Source organism: Enhydra lutris, unplaced genomic scaffold, assembly GCF_002288905.1.
Source record: "Enhydra lutris kenyoni isolate GAN:26980312 unplaced genomic scaffold, ASM228890v2 scaffoldscaffold35, whole genome shotgun sequence".
Taxonomy (NCBI): Eukaryota; Metazoa; Chordata; class Mammalia; order Carnivora; family Mustelidae; genus Enhydra; species Enhydra lutris.
In genome coordinates, this window is record NW_019154119.1 from 1,074,021 (window position 1) to 1,089,854 (window position 15,834).

Sequence of the window (15,834 nt, forward strand, 5' to 3'; positions counted from 1 at the left end):
GGGAGGGGAAGGGGCCCCGCAGGGCCGGCCCGCCGCTCCGAGCCGCGCCGCCGCCTCACCCGAGCGCCGGGCTCGGCCGCACCATGGCCAGGCGCGCGGCGCGGTGGGTCCCTGGAGCGGCGGGAACGCGCCCCGCCCGAGCTCCCGGGGCCCGGCCCAGCGCCCAGCCGCGAGCAGCCACCGAGGCGGGGTGGGGAGGAGAAATAATACGCGCTGGGCAGAAGGGCTGCGAGCTGGGAAATTCAAGTCAAACCTGCAGTTGAAGTGCCAGACGCCGGCGTGCGATGCCGGGTCCCCGACCTTCTCCCGCCGACCTCTCCAGCCCCGGCCCGGGTGCCGCGAGGGGATGCTGCGGCTCGGCTCCTGCGCGGCCGGCCGGCTCGGGAGAGGCGGCGGCGTCGCCCAGCCCGCGGACAGCTCAGCATCCGCAGCCCGCAGCCCGCAGCCCCAGGCGCCGGTTTAAATGCCAGCCGTGCAGGAAGCGGGCTCGCGGAGGAAGTCCCCGAGTACTGGCAAGGCCGGCCCGGCCCGTCGGTCCTGGCGCCGGGAAGCTGAGCAGGGCGCCGCCATGTGTGTGGGCAGGCGCTGCGCGGGGGACCGGCGACCGCAGCCTGGGAGGGAGGGATGCGGAGTCCGTAGGAGCGCTCCGGTATTTCACTCCCGGCCTCTGGAGGTTTGGTTTGGGAACAGCGCCCTCTCAGGGACAGCTGTGAAGACAGAGCTGACCCACTCCGCCCTCTTGCTTTTAAATGGCTTTTCCTTTAAGTTACTGAGGCCAGTTCCTTAGGAAGACAGGTGCTCTAGCATCTGGGAACATTTTCCTTGGGCCATGGAGAGAAGAGTCCAATATCAGGACTCTCACAAAATGACCAGAACTGTCACTACCCAAACTTTTTGCTTGATCTAGGGTGAAGTCAAAACCATTCTCATTCATTCATTCATTCATTGGTCCTTTCCTTCCAGTAAAACAAAACAAAACAAGCAAACTCCCACAATGGTGAGTGGGTATTATGGGGCAGACACAATTAAGGTGACTGTGGATACAAAGTAAATCACAAGGATGAGCACAGACGTGCCCTTCCAGAAGCTCCTTTCTGGGTGAGCCCTTGGGAGGAACCAGAAGAGGGCCATGCGTGCACCGGGGAGGGCGGAGAGTGGGGAGGAGGAGGCATTCTTTTGGTCTGTATAAGGCTTCTCAGAAAGCATGACTATGTGCTGAATCTGAAATGATCACTTCTTAGAGAAGCAGGAAAGATGTTCCAGTTCGCATACAGGGCATTTGCAAATGCTTGGAAGATGGAAGAAGAGTAAATAATTTCTATAGCTAGAGTATAGTGTTTGGGAGGATGGAAGGGAGTGAGCAAGGCCAGTGCAAAAGGCTTTGTTTGCCAGAGCAGGAGTCATATAGGAAATAAGGAACCAATAGCACTAATTACTGGTAACTGCTGACATTAACCAAGCGCTCAGTAGATGCAGGTGGCTGGGCTAAGCTTTTGGGAAGCGTATTCCTGTCACCCTTCACGACAGCTCTGAGGCAGACCATATTCTTTCCAGCGTAGCACCAAGGAGAACAAGGTGGGAACAGTTGGCCACGTGTAGGCAGAAAGGGTGGCGTTGTCTGTAGGGAATTTAAACACAATAATAAAACCAATTCAAAGTCAATCTGCCTTATGTTAGCATTCTAAACTGTGCCAGTGATAAACTCCTCCCCACAAAGGTGGATGGCTCCTGTGCACCACCTTCCAGAGATGAGGACACAGTATGCACATGGTCCAGGCTGGACCCCTGATGCTGGGAGCAGACGGGGAAGGGCTGGAGAGGCAAAAAGGGCTGGCAGCCAAGAGAACGGTTAGGAAACTATTGAAATATTTACAAGACAGCGGCAATTAGGATGGGGAAAAGGCGGTATTCAAGACTTTTTATGGCATAGAACTGACAGATCCTGGTAAGCAATAAGAAAGAGGAAATGAAGGTTAGGCAGAGTCTGGGATAATTCTGAATTTTCTACTGCAGGAGATAAGATAGTTGGAGACACTGGTCCGCCAGTCAGCGGAGTCAGGAAGAGGGCAGATTTAGCACTTAAAGATGATGTGTTCAATTCCTGGATTATATGGTATTTCTATATTTAATTTTTCGAGGACCCACCATACCGTTTTCCACAGCGGCTGAACCAGTCTGCATTCCTACCAGTGGTGCATGAGGGTTCCCTTTTTTCCACATCCTCACCAACACTTGTTATTTTTTGCCTTTTGATTCTAGCCATTCTAACAGGTGTAAGGTAGTAGCTCATTGTGGTTTCGATTTGCGTTTCTCCATGATTAGTGATGTGGAGCAACTTTTCATGTGACTGTACTTCCCGTGGTGAGCTCTGAGTAATGTGTCGAATTGTGGAATCATTATATTGTGCACCTGAAAATACTATAACCCTGGATATTAATTATACTTCCACAACAAAAGAATAATGATGAAAATAAATACAGGTGATGTGTTCAGTCTGAACCATGGTGGTGGAGAGAACTGTGGGAGCTCCATGTGGAAAAATAGAGGGATTTGGGTAGGGATTATCAGACATGGGTGCTGGCTAGAATCTCCACACTTACAGCTCAGAACTCTTGACTTCCTCTTTCAACCCCGGAACTGATTGCTTCTTTCTGAGCTCTTCGAACTCCTGCTAGAGTAACCACACAGATTAATATTCATCTTTGGTGTTGGGTGCCTGGGTGGCTCAGTCAGTTAAGCATCCAATTCTTGGTTTCAGCTCAGGTCATGATCTCAGGATCATGAGATCGAGCCCCGTGTCAGGCTCTGCACTGGGCGTGGAACCTACTTAAGATCCTCGCTCTCCCTCTTTCTCTCCCCCTTCCCTACCACGCATGAGCGTAAGAACATTCTCTCTCTCAAAAAAAAAAAAAAATATATATATATATACATATTTCACCCTTGGTGTTTATGTTAGCACCGGTGTCTGAGCACAAGAGGTAACATTTGGAATAACAGCTCACATGGCTTGGAAATGGAGCCATCAGAACAGACACCTGCCTTCCCAGGACATTGGGCCTAAGACCCCATGTTGTGCTGGGTGTAGAGATACAAAAGAGAGGGAAAAGATATTACAGTACATAAAGCCAACAAAACAGCTTCCAAAATACATAATTAATTACTGTACATCTGTAAGAAAAAGGAAAACATTCCAATAGAAAAGCCAATGGAAAACAAATGCCAGAAGACACAAAAATTACTCCTACAGAAGTGCTGACATGAATATCCTATAGACATCAGAAAAGATCTTAAACCTCAGTAGTAGTATCTGGAACTTGGGGAGGAACTTGTGGAAGTCTGGGTCTGTCTGAGGGGAGAGGCCAGGATGGCCAGAGTGTCAAGGAAGAAATCAGGGGATTCCGTTATGGAAATATGTTAATATTTTAGGAAACAGTACAGCTGTGGTATTGTGTATCACTGAATGTCAGCCCTGAGTGTCGAATTTATGGAGTGCCTCTTGACACATCTAACTCTGGCTCTCAGTCCTGAAGCGTTCTTTGGAAAGGAACCGAGTAATAGTTCAGCATTCCTACATACTAGCAATAGTTATAAAAAAGAATTTTTTAAAGATATGGTTTACAAAAAACAAAAAACCCTAGGGATAAATCTAACAAAAGATGCTCAAGAAAATGATAAAATTTAATGGAAAGATGTTAAAGAAGTTCTCAGTCAATGGGAGAGTCATACCATGTTTAATTATGGAGATATTCTGGGTCTCAAAGATGAGAACTTTTTACAACATAATTGCTAGATTCAATAATTGATAAGATTTAAATTAAAATCTGAATAGGATTTCTCCTGGAAGTTAACAAGGTGATTCTAACAATACTCCAAGAATAGCTAAGATATTGAAGAAGAAGGAAGAGGAGGAGGAGGAACTGGGGGAAGGAAGAGAAGAAAGAAGGGGAGGGAGAAGGAGAAAACAGTAACACCAGTAGAAACAACTAGGTGAAGGGAGCTTGTCCTAAGGGGCGTCATTATCAAGTTGCAGTGGTTAAGATGGTGTGGTTTTGGTACAGAGATAGACCAATAGAACAAAGACACCGTAAAAGAGCCAGCCAATGTGAAAACCTGATATACAGAAAAATTGCGATAGATATCCCATAGATACAGCTACAAGGTCAGGAAGAATGTTTTCAGCAAAACACCGAAAGCATAAACTGCAAATGAAAAGATTAATAAATTCGGCATTGGTAAGCGTAAGCATCAGTGCCCAACTGAATAGAAAAAGAGAGGGAAAAGATATTTACAATACGTAAGATCTTATTAGTAGTTAGAGAAACGCCACGCACGCCACCATTCGATAACACTTGACACTCACTGATGTGGCCAAAAAATAAAAAAAATGTTGGATGATACCAAGTGGTAGCAAGGACGTGGCACCGTGGGTACTTTCACATCCTGTGTGATGTGTAGATTGGCACAAACACTCTGGGAAACCATTTGGCATTATCTGGCAAAGCGGGAAATGTGCACGTCCTCCGCTTGGCGGCTCCCCTCCCAGGCGTGATCTAGAGAAACTCCACACACGCACCGGAGAGATCAGGACCAGAAGGTTCGAGGTGGCTCTCTGTGTGTGGCAGCCCAATGTTATAAACCACCAAATTTCCCCCCACCAAGAAGGTGAATAGAAACATTTTGCCGCCTTCCTATCATTAAATAAATTTCTTACACAATAAACTTCATATAATGAAATAAATATGAAGCAAAAGAGAAAATGAAAGAAAGAGAGCAAGGGAGGACAAGACAGCACTGAAGAAATGAAGCCAGCCGGGGGCTCTAATGTGCAGCCTGAGACCGCTTCTCTCAAGTCTGAGATCTTGCAAAAACCACGTGCGCTGTTCGTGGATGCGCTGAAGTTTTTAAAAGAGAAGTGAGGGAATGTAAGACAATCAGGAAAGCCGTGTCCTCTGGGGACGAGGAGGGGACATGGAACTGGAGAGAGGTTACACCGGGGCTCCATCTATATTTATGATGTTTTATTTCTTAAGTGTGAAAATGGATACTTGGCTGTTCATTTATAATTCCCCCTATCCTTTGAAAAAAAAAATCTGGTCCTTTGATGCACGAAATTAGATTTTTTTTCATAATCTGTGGTTCATGATGAACTCTTTGTATTTGGCTCTTTTTTTTTTTTTCTTTCTTTCTTTTTTTTTTTTTAAGTAGGCTCTGTGCCCAGTGTGGACCCTGAGATCAAGACCTGAGCTGAGACCAAGAGTCCGACGCTTCACCAACTGAGGCACCCAGGCACCCCTGTGTCTGGCTTTTTCATCGTATTCTTGCTTTCTTTTTTCTTATCACAGTCTAAAATGATGTAATGGTGAGTCCATCATCCAACCCAAGGAGTAGAAAAACAAGCAATCATTTACATCTACCTATGCGTTCCTCCCCGATCCTCTCCCATCCCACCTGGAATTTATGGCGCTCTAATCCCTTGCTTTTTAAATTAATGTTAGCACATGTGTATGGAAGCCTGAGCAACATATCGTGGAGTCCCAGGGCTTCGGGACTTAACAAACAGCATACCGGCCGCACATAGTCCCCAGGAACTCCGTTTTTCCTAGTCAGCGCTGTGTCAGCAGCATTGCTTTCCAGCCCTGTCCGGCCCCCAGGCGCCTCTCTCCCGCCGGGTGCCTTGCCCGAACCCAGAACCTGGCTCCCATGTTCTGGCTCTGTGCTGGCTCACAGAGGGTCCCAGTCAGATACCCTGCAACACAGAATCCCGGTCCCCCAACATCCTGGCTGTGGGAACTTGGGAAAGTGGCTTTACCCTCCAAGCCCCAGCTTCCTGGTCTCTGGATGGAGAGAGTATAACAGGATTGTTCGGCATGAAAGGAGACAATGGGTGTGCTTAGGGCTGTGTCTGGTCCACTGAGAGCACTGGGTGTAACCGTTCTACATCCGAAGTTCTCTGTGACTTTCAGTCACCATGCGTGTCCCGCCCTGTGTTCTGGAGCTATTTAGTAAGCTAGCACATAGGTCAGGGGGTAGCTCTTTCAGTTCTTTTGTATCTAAACCAAAGATGGCTCACTGACTCAAAAGAATAGAATTTGTGGCATTTGCTATAGGCTCTTGGGAGTGACACTATGAAACAGGGGACTTTCTGTTCTCTTCCTCTTTCTCTGTCCTTCCTCACCAACATCACCAAGGTCTGGCCAGAAGTAGAGGGAGAGAGATGGAAAAGGCAAAGGCAATTTCGAATAAAGGCTTGAGCCCTGGTTCAGGGAGGCTGGCAGAGTCAGGAGAGTTCACTGGGGGTCTCGTGTCTGCAACTCCAGAACCCAGGACCCTCTCAGCCTGGCCCCTGGGGAAACCATAGTTGACTCATTTTGTTGGCCTCCATTGGAGAGATAAGTGCATTGAGTCAGCCAATACCTATCATTGAGAAACAGGCTAAACTATGTAACCATCTTATGATAACATCCTCATCTGTGACACCAGACCTCAGAATGAGGCTTTGCGGAGATAGAATAAATAGCGTAAGTTGGGGACCAAATACAGTGTTTATGCATTTACATCTATCTATCTAGCTAGCGGTATAATTATAGGCTAGATCTGTAGCGCTCAGTAAATAGTAGCTCACTTCCCCCTGAATGAGTGACAGCTCAATACACATAAGGACAGGGAAGTCTGGCATAAAACTAAAGAGATTAGCAAATTGTGCTCCAGAAGTGGATAAACAGGAAAAGGGGATGAAGAAACAGGGTCAGGCTAGGTTCCATTGTCCTGTTGTGTAGGAACTGCTTTCCCCTGTCATGCCATTACTGCCACATCTATGTAGTTGCTGGGACATGTGTCTGTTTTGCATGCCAGCTCTCATGGGCAGGAACCTAGGTTCATCCCATGGTATACCAGGAGCAGAGCTAACCTAGAAAGTCCACCATCACAAAGAAGAAAGCCCCCACCATGGAGGCAATGGTGTATGTCTGGTTTTATTAAAATGCCTGCTTGAGGAGCCCCCATGGCTCAGTTTTCTCTCTAAGACCCTCATCTCCCAAAGGCAAGACAAATGAAACTTGCAGGATGTGAGCTGTGATTGGAAAAACTCCCCACCATCACCTTCAGCCTCAGACTCTGATTCTGGGGGAGGGAGGAAGTGGAGCAGGATGAGGAATTACTATTGCAACACAGGGTCCTCACAACAATCCTGGTGCCAAGATAGGATGTTTCCTGGGGAGGGACACTCAAGCACAGAGATGTTGAAAGCTTTGCCCACCCAGACATCTTCTACGGAGCTAGCTCTCCTCCTACGTTCCTACTTTCCCCTCAATCCACAAAAGCTGTGAGGCAGCTTACCAAAATCTCCAGAATTCTAAAAAAATGATTTAACCCTTGAGGCAGCAGGTAGGAGGGGAATGGGCAGGTAGGTGGCTGGTGCAGTGGGAATGTCGTTGGGAGCCAATGAGCTCACCCAGGGCTCCTTGGATGTGAGCAGCACCAGTGGCTTCGGGCTTCTTGATCAAAGCAAAACATAAGCAAGTTTTTGGTCCTCATCCAGATAGATCGAGCCTTTCCTGCCAGCAGTATTGGATTGCACCATTCTGCTAGACAACCTCCGTTGGGTGAGAAAAGTGACAAAACAGTGAAACTCCAAAAGCACAAGATTCCAGAGCTGGAAGGAGACTGGTGCACTAGCAGTGAGTCCAAAAATCTTTCCCAGGTAGTAAGTTTTGTCGGTCTGCCCAGCAGGGGGAGCTACTGGAAGCTCCTGGAGGAGGAAGGCTGGGTTTTCATCTCTCAAAAACTAGCCATCAGGGAAATCCAAATCAAAACCACATTGAGATACCACCTTACACCAGTTAGAATGGCCAAAATTAACAGGACAGGAAACAACAAAGGTTGGAGAGGATGTGGAGCAAGGGGAACCCTCTTTCACTGTTGGTGGGAACACAAGTTGGTGCAGCCACTTTGGAAAACAGTGTGGAGATTCCTTAAGAAATTAAAAATAAAGCTTCTCTATGGCCCTGCAATTGCACTACTGGGTATTTACCCCAAAGATACTGATGTAGTGAAAAGAAGGGCCATCTGTACCCCAGTGTTCATAGCAGCAATGGCCACGGTCGCCAAACTGTGGAAAGAGCCAAGATGCCCTTCAATGGACGAATGGATAAGGAAGATGTGGTCCATATACACTATGGAGTATTATGCCTCCATCAGAAAGGATGAATACCCAACTTTTGTATCAACATAAACGGGACTGGAAGAGATTATGCTGAGTGAAATAAGTCAAACAGAGAGAGTCAATTATCATATGGTTTCACTTATTTGTGGAGTATAAGGAATAACATGGAGGACATGGGGAGATGGAGAGGAGAAGTGAGTTGGGGGAAATTGGAGGGGGAGACAAACCATGAGAGACTGTGGACTCTGAGAAACAAACAGTTTTGAGAGGTGGGGGAATGGTTGAGCCTGGTGGTGGGTATTAAGGAGAGCACGGTTGCATGGAGCCCTGGGTGTGGTGCATAAACAATGAATCTTAGAATACTGAAAAAGTAAAATAAAATTAAAAACAAAAACAAAAAACAGTTGCTCAGGGGTACCTAGCTGGCTCAGTCCTTAGAGCCTGCAATGCTTGATCTCAGGGTTGTGAGTTCAAGCCCCATGTTGGGTAGAGTCTAATTGAGACGGGGGTAAAAACCCTATCTCGTGGCTATGGCCGACCCTGAACTTCACTCACAGCTGAAGTTGTTCTTGATGAGCAGAGACTGGAAATGTGAATTTTCTACAGCCAGCCAACGATTATAAGACAAGAAGGCCATGACCATCCCGAAAGGTGCATGGGCAGAGGGAACCTGATAAGGAAGAGGATTTTTTTTTGTTGTTTTTAAACACAAAAGCAGACAACAGTGGAAGTTACAGCCTGCTCAGGTCTTTAAAATTCAGTTACTCAGCTGCTACCTCGTGCTTTGTCTCCATTTTAAAGTTGTATGTCTTTTAATTTTATTTAGTTTGGATTTTGCTTTCTGATTATAGATTTTTTTTTTACTTACTGAAGTTTAACAGAAAAAGCTATTGATTTTATTCTTTATGATTCTTTCTCTTACTACACTAAACTTGGAATTCGTCTGCTCAGGACTTGAGAATTTTTTTTTCCTCGAAATTGTCCTGTAGTTGGACGTTTTTTATGTAACTTTTTAATTCATCTTTATCTTTGTTGTTGTTATTGTTGCACAAAGTTATGGAATGACTCCAAATGCTTGCGCAGTTCTCCAGTAAATAATTTTCCATTCTCTTTTCCATGGCAAGTTTTCTTAAAGATTTAATTAAAATTAAAATTTTTTAAAATTAGTACAAATGATTGAAGAACCTAAAACCTATTTCAGAATTCTATGTTCTGTTGCAATAACTGATTTGTCTATTTTTAGCAACATGCCATTAAAATCACTATGATATTATGATCCATTTTAATATCTGGTATGAATATTCTCCCCCTCCCTTACTTACGTGATTTTTAAATTTCTTAGATATTCTCTTTCCTCTTGTCCTCATTTTCTTCCCCCTCTCTCTTACTCTCTCTCTTTTGCATAAAGCAAGTAGGCTGTTGTCCCCAGGCAACCTCATACCATGAGTATTTTACATATCCTAGAAAGCTAGCCGAATGATTAAGTTGGAATGAATGCTAATATCCAACTACATGGAAATTTTGTTAATTGAATTAGTCAATGGCAGACATAGAAGTCATTTGTAGAATTGCTGTCAACAGTAATAAAAGCTCTATTTCAAAGTTATCTGTTTTGTTTTAGTGATCATCGATGAAAGATGAGTATTTTTGTATATATGTCTTCATCCATGGTTTTATTTACTGAATATATTTTATATAAATGGAATTATTGGGAACATTATTAATGCTTTTGGTACTTATCACCAAATTGCTTTTTGAAAGAGTTCCATCAATTTATATCCCTATCATAACGATACCAGAGTTTTCACCCTGTAATACTGCATGTAATTAATTAAATTATTCACCAATGTGGGAAGTGGGCAATGATATTTCATTTTTTAAAATTAGTAGATGCATTATTACAAAAAAGCTTGAAATTTTTCTTGTTTATTAAACATGCGTATATCTTCCGTAATTGTCTATTTTTGTTTACCCTTCATTTTTCTAAAAACATTTAATGTTTTTCCTCATTGTTTGGAAAAGAACTCCTTATTTACAATAAGGACATTAATCTCTCATGTGTTTCTTTATCCAGAGTAATTTTAAAGAAATTTTGTCAATTAAATCTTCTCTGTTCTCTTCACTCCTCTGCAAAATGGAATCATTAGTTTTATTTTGTTTTAATCAGAATCTCATGAAAGCCAGGAATTGATTTTAAGAGCATGAACACTTTCTTGGTATTTACTCTTTCCATCCAAGATAGGGTGACTTCCCATTTATTCAAATATCTTCTCTATTTCTATAAACTGTTTGTAGTTCCCATAAAACAGGTCAAAATGTTTCCTTAAAGATTATTCTGTTAATTTATATTTTTACTGTTACTCTGGATGAGCTATTTCTATCATGATAACTTCTGACTGCTTATTGTTACATTTAGGAATGCCATTACTTTAAAAAATTAGTCTTAAGTATAGTTGTTTTACTTAATACTCATTAATAAAATAATTTTAGTTTATTCTTAGGTTTTCTAGTTATATGAGGATCATACAACTCGTGTTTTCCCTCTTCATTAATGCTATTTTAGTTTATAATTATATTTCATATTTTGGATTTTCAGGACAATGTTGAAAATTTAAAGAAAGAGTATTTTTGTTTTGCTACCAATTCCTAGATACCTATCTAGATTCTTCTTTCTGTGCTCTCTTTCTATGCTCCTTTGGCTTGAGAGTTGTGACCTTTATCAACACTTTTTTCTTTTTTGTCAGATAAAACATATTCTACTAAAACAGACCATCTAGAGTATAGCATCCTCTCAAATAGAATATACATATATTTGTGTGTATAGAGAATCCTACATACCTATTTACATGTCCATTTTATGTAATCCGAGTGTTCTCGTTTAGAAGCCTGGGTAGCTTGTGGTGCATTAGTAGGAATGAGACCACAGGAGGACCTTGGGGAGTTATCTAGTGACAGCTACCAGAATACTGAAGCACTTCTCAGTATCTTCCCAAAGGATGGGATATCCTCTCCCAGGATGGGAGAGAATTCAGATGTTAAAGAGACACGAGATCTAATTTATGGAAAACCCAATGTGAGTCAACGCTTAGATGGAGCTGCCAAAAATAATTATAAGGTTCTAACTGCCTGAAGACAAACATAGGAAATGATGACGGTCGGTGTTCGCCAAGAGCCTGACACATTGCAGGCACGAGGCTAGGTGTTTTCGCACAGATTACTCATGTCGTTTTCACAACGACAGTTCAAAGAATCAAGAGAGAAACTGAAACTTAGTCCCTAACATGCAGCAGAGCAGGGGATGTGCTAGAGTTTTTACAAAGTGTAGGGTCTCCGAGCTGAAATAGTATACCCCAGATGTGGCCTGATGTGGCACATCTAACAGTGAGGGAGGGAGTCCTTACATTGTATCGTGAAGCATTTAAGGAACTAAACATTTTAAAGCTATCCTTGAAGGGCTGTCACATGGGAGGGAAAACACTATGGATCTAGGGTGAGCCAAAAACAATCAGTCTACTACTGTGATATGTATGACCCGCTTGCAGATTTCAATTACTGTCTGTCTGCGTGCGGATAATCGTGACCATTCATCACTCCAGCCCAGGCATTCCCTGGATGTCCTGTAGAGGGCAGACAATCAGTCCCGGAGGTTAAGGGGGACCTCAAAGACCTTTCTGTGAGCACCGAATCCAATCATACGGACTAATCATAATCATTACTTTAACAAAATGTTTTGCGTGCTGATTAAGTCGTAGCCCCTGAACGAAATATGGTGTATTCATTGAACACAATATTGGTCAAATTCTCCCACTAATCTTCCCAGTATGTGTGATTACTATGTTGTAGAGGATTAGAGTGAGAACCTCAGAGGTGAGTTAGTTCTCAAGCTATCCGCCTGAAACCGGTATCCGAAGGGGTTATGGGACTAATAAGTCCAGCTGTAACTTTTTACCCAGGACTTTCTCATTTGCCTTTAAGATTGGCTGACTGGTGTGTTCTCCCTCCCTCTCTCTCTCTCTCTGACAAATAAAATCTTAAAAAAAAAAAAAAAAGATTGGCTGACTGGGGCAGATTTGAGGCATTGCCCTTCTGTCTCTGCATTTGGCTGCCTCTTGAACAATCTCTTTCCTTTCTGCTGCTCTAGGTCCCAGTGATTGTTTCCGCTGTGTGTGCAACAGATGAACTTGGGTTTGGTTACACAAACTGTAAATGGAGTCAGGTTCAAGCTTCCAGGTTCATCTGGCTCCGAAGGTAAGTAAGCTCTTTCTAGGACACAAATGTCACCGTTCCAGTGTGGGCAGATCAAGGTGGAAGGCAACACACCCTGAGGAGGCCCAGACATGAGGACCCTCTAGATGACTGATGTTTTCACGGATGCTGCCTCATTCCAGAAGCCTATCAGAATGATGCTTTTCAGTGAAAGAGATGTTCATTTTGTTCATGTTTTGAAAGGCACGCACCAACGCTTCCATGGAACCGTAGGAGGACAACCTGTTTCAACACAAATCCCTGCCATGTTCCTGTTGAAGACTTTCGCCCACACAACTCCCTAAAAGCCATTGTTTTCTGGATGTAGAGAAAGCCCTTATTTTGAGGATACAAGGTTGAGGATGGCAAACAGACATACTTGCTAAGGTTAGGAATTGCAGAGTCTGCAGTCTGCGTGCTAAAGACCCCGCTTTGGATGGTTACTGAGGACCAGACTCTCGGGAATGGGAGCGGCCATATTGGCAGCCCAGCTGGGATGCTGCTGACGTCGGGATGCTCTTCCCCTCCTTTCTTGGATCTTCTTTCTTGGGCATTAGGCACCGATCTTACTCATTTTTTGTGCCCCTGGGATTAGTCATGGTTCATTGACCATAGGGACTTTCTCCCTAACAGAAACTTTGCCACCACCTCTTGGGAGGAAATACAGAAACTGTGCTGTTTGCCTCAGCAGTTACTTTTCTCTGTCATGAGCATCAAAATGGCAAACAAACTTTCTGCCAAGAAGGATAGACTAGGTCATAAGTCAAAAGGAAAAAAAAAAAAAGCAACCAAAACAAATATATAAGTAGAGGTAAAATCGTAAGACGCTCAGGGGAAAAGGATATCGGGAACAAAGTCAGGGTCAGGAAGAAGAAGGGTTTGAAATACATTCCATAGTTGTGTATTGATGTGGTCGAGTTTAATAATGCCAAGAACACCATTAAGTGTTGAGGCAGAAAACAAGGTATACATAATGAGACATTGAAAGAAAAAAGTCTAGACAACATTTTTATTTGTTAGGGAACCAGACGAGAAGCTAAAAAAAGAAATGAAAACAAATCATGCTGTAGACCTTTTTAAAATTTTCTGTCTTTGGGGCGCCTGGGTGGCTCAGTCATTTAAGTGTCTGACTTCAGCTCAGGTCATGATCCTGGGATTGAGCCTCATGTAGGGCCCACTGCTCTGTAGGGGACCTGCTTCTCCCTCTCCCTTGGCCTGCCTCTCCCCCTGCTTGTGCTCTCTCTCTCTCTCATAAATAAATAAATAAATAAATAAATAAATAAATAAATAAATAAAATTTCCTGCCTTTGGGCAGTCTTTCTTTGGAGGAGTAGTCAGTAGTTTCATAATTGTGTGATTTCCGGGTGGGCTAGGAAAGCCCATCATGTGAAAGGGATCTCCCTCAGTAGCTTCTTGTTAATAGATGAAGGTCTATGCTTCAAGGTCTATACTGTGTGTTTATTTTTTTAAAGATTTGTTTATTGGAGAGAGAGGGAGAGAGCAATCGAGTGTGGGGAAGGGAGGGGCAGAGGAATGGGGAAAGAGAGAGTCTTAAGCAGACTCTACTCTGAGCTCAGAGCCTGACATGAGGCTTGATCTTACAACCCTGAGATCACCTCCTGAGCCAAAACCGAGAGTCAGTTGCTTAACTGACTGTGCCAGCTAAACGCCCCAATCAAGGTCTGTATTTTGTAATCGAATCATGGGCACTTGACAAATCAACTATTATTAGCCATCTTTTCATGAATTCATTTATCAGATTCTTTCTAATGGTCTTAGAAGAAAACATGTGAAAAAGAAAGAGACAGGAGTGCTGGATGAATGCATGTTTCACAAACTTACTATAGAAATGTCAACATGTACTACCTACTGAGTGCCTGTCATGGATGTGTCCCAAGTATTGCCCCAGTATGACTCCAAGAGCTATAGAAACCTGCTCGCCTGGACCCTTACTAGATTAGAGAAGAGGGGCTGTGAAGCCATAACCAGAATGGAGGCTGATAGAAGAGGGTTCTTGCTTCTGCTTCCATGGAACTGCTTTCCACCCAAGATTTAGTGACCAATTCTGCCCCAAGACTGGCGAAATAGCTAGGTCCCAATTAAGTGTTTTGTTGTTGTTGTTTGTGGGTTCTTGAAGTCTGTTTCAACAACTTTGCTTATTCACCTTTCTAGGATCAGTCTCCTTGCATCCTAATACCATGAAGGTGCTCCCTGCCCCGGACCTGCTTTCCAATTAGACAGTTACCAGGTGCTTCTGCCACCTTTCTAGGAATCTATCTGTGCTCTGTAGCCAGGTAATCATGGCTGTTTTAGACCATCTCTGATGCTGCCTGACTTCCTGGTGCTTAACCTAGTGTATTTCTATAATTCTTCACCCTCCCAGACCTTTCTGCCCCGGATCCCTGATCTGCTTGGTTTCTGGAGCACCCCCAAGCCCTTCGCAAGTACAACAAATCTTGTCAATTCAAGTTCACTTGGATTATGAGCTAGAAATAAGTGTCCTTGAAATTCTGCTGAGTTCTCTGATAATTTAGGAAAACACTCTCTTATTGAAAACAAACAAACTTGTTTGTTTTTATTTCCAAACTTTGTAGTGAATTAATTTCTTTTTTTTTAAGACTTTATTTATTTATTTAACAGAGAGAGAGACAGTGAGAGAGCGAATACAAGCAGGGGAGGCGGGAGAGGGAGAAGCAGGCTTCCCGCAAAGCAGGGAACTTGATGCGGGGCTCGATCCCAGGACGCTGGGATTATGACCTGAGCTGAAGGCAGATGCCTAATGACTGAATCACCCAGGTGCCCCTATAGTGAATTTCTTAAAGGATATTTTCCTATGACATTCTGAAAATATTTTGAATATAGAGAAATTAGTAACTTAGGCCTGAGAATTTACTGGAGTCTTGGAGAGGAATTAACCCACAAAGTCTCTTTTTATAATCTTGGCTTTTGGAGAAATTTCTAATGTTTAAAAGTTATATATGGAAGCATTAATTTTTCCTTCCATTCTTCTGAACTTGATGGGGTCCTTTCTCCTACTCACAAATCAAATCCCTTCTCTTTACCTTATTTGATCCTAGTTTTGAAAACATGTAACCAACTGAACAAAAATCGAGCAAGAAAAACGTCAGAGAATAGTATAGCCTGTCAATTGATTTCATGAAGCTTTGGAGCTGTCGTAACTACCCAGACTTTGAATTCTCATCTAGAGGGCTGCCAGCAATAACTTCGCCTGAGCCGTGATGCCTCATGATTTTCTTGTCTTACTCTTATATCTGCATGGAGGGGAATCGATGCAAGAAATGGTTAGAGCTTGTCCGTATGTATTTTAGTAGTTTTCCTCATTTATAGTTGTGTAAAAGCATAATAGTTTTACTTGTTTTTTAAATGTGAGTTGAATTAAACAACAGAAGTGACCCGTGTGAGCATGA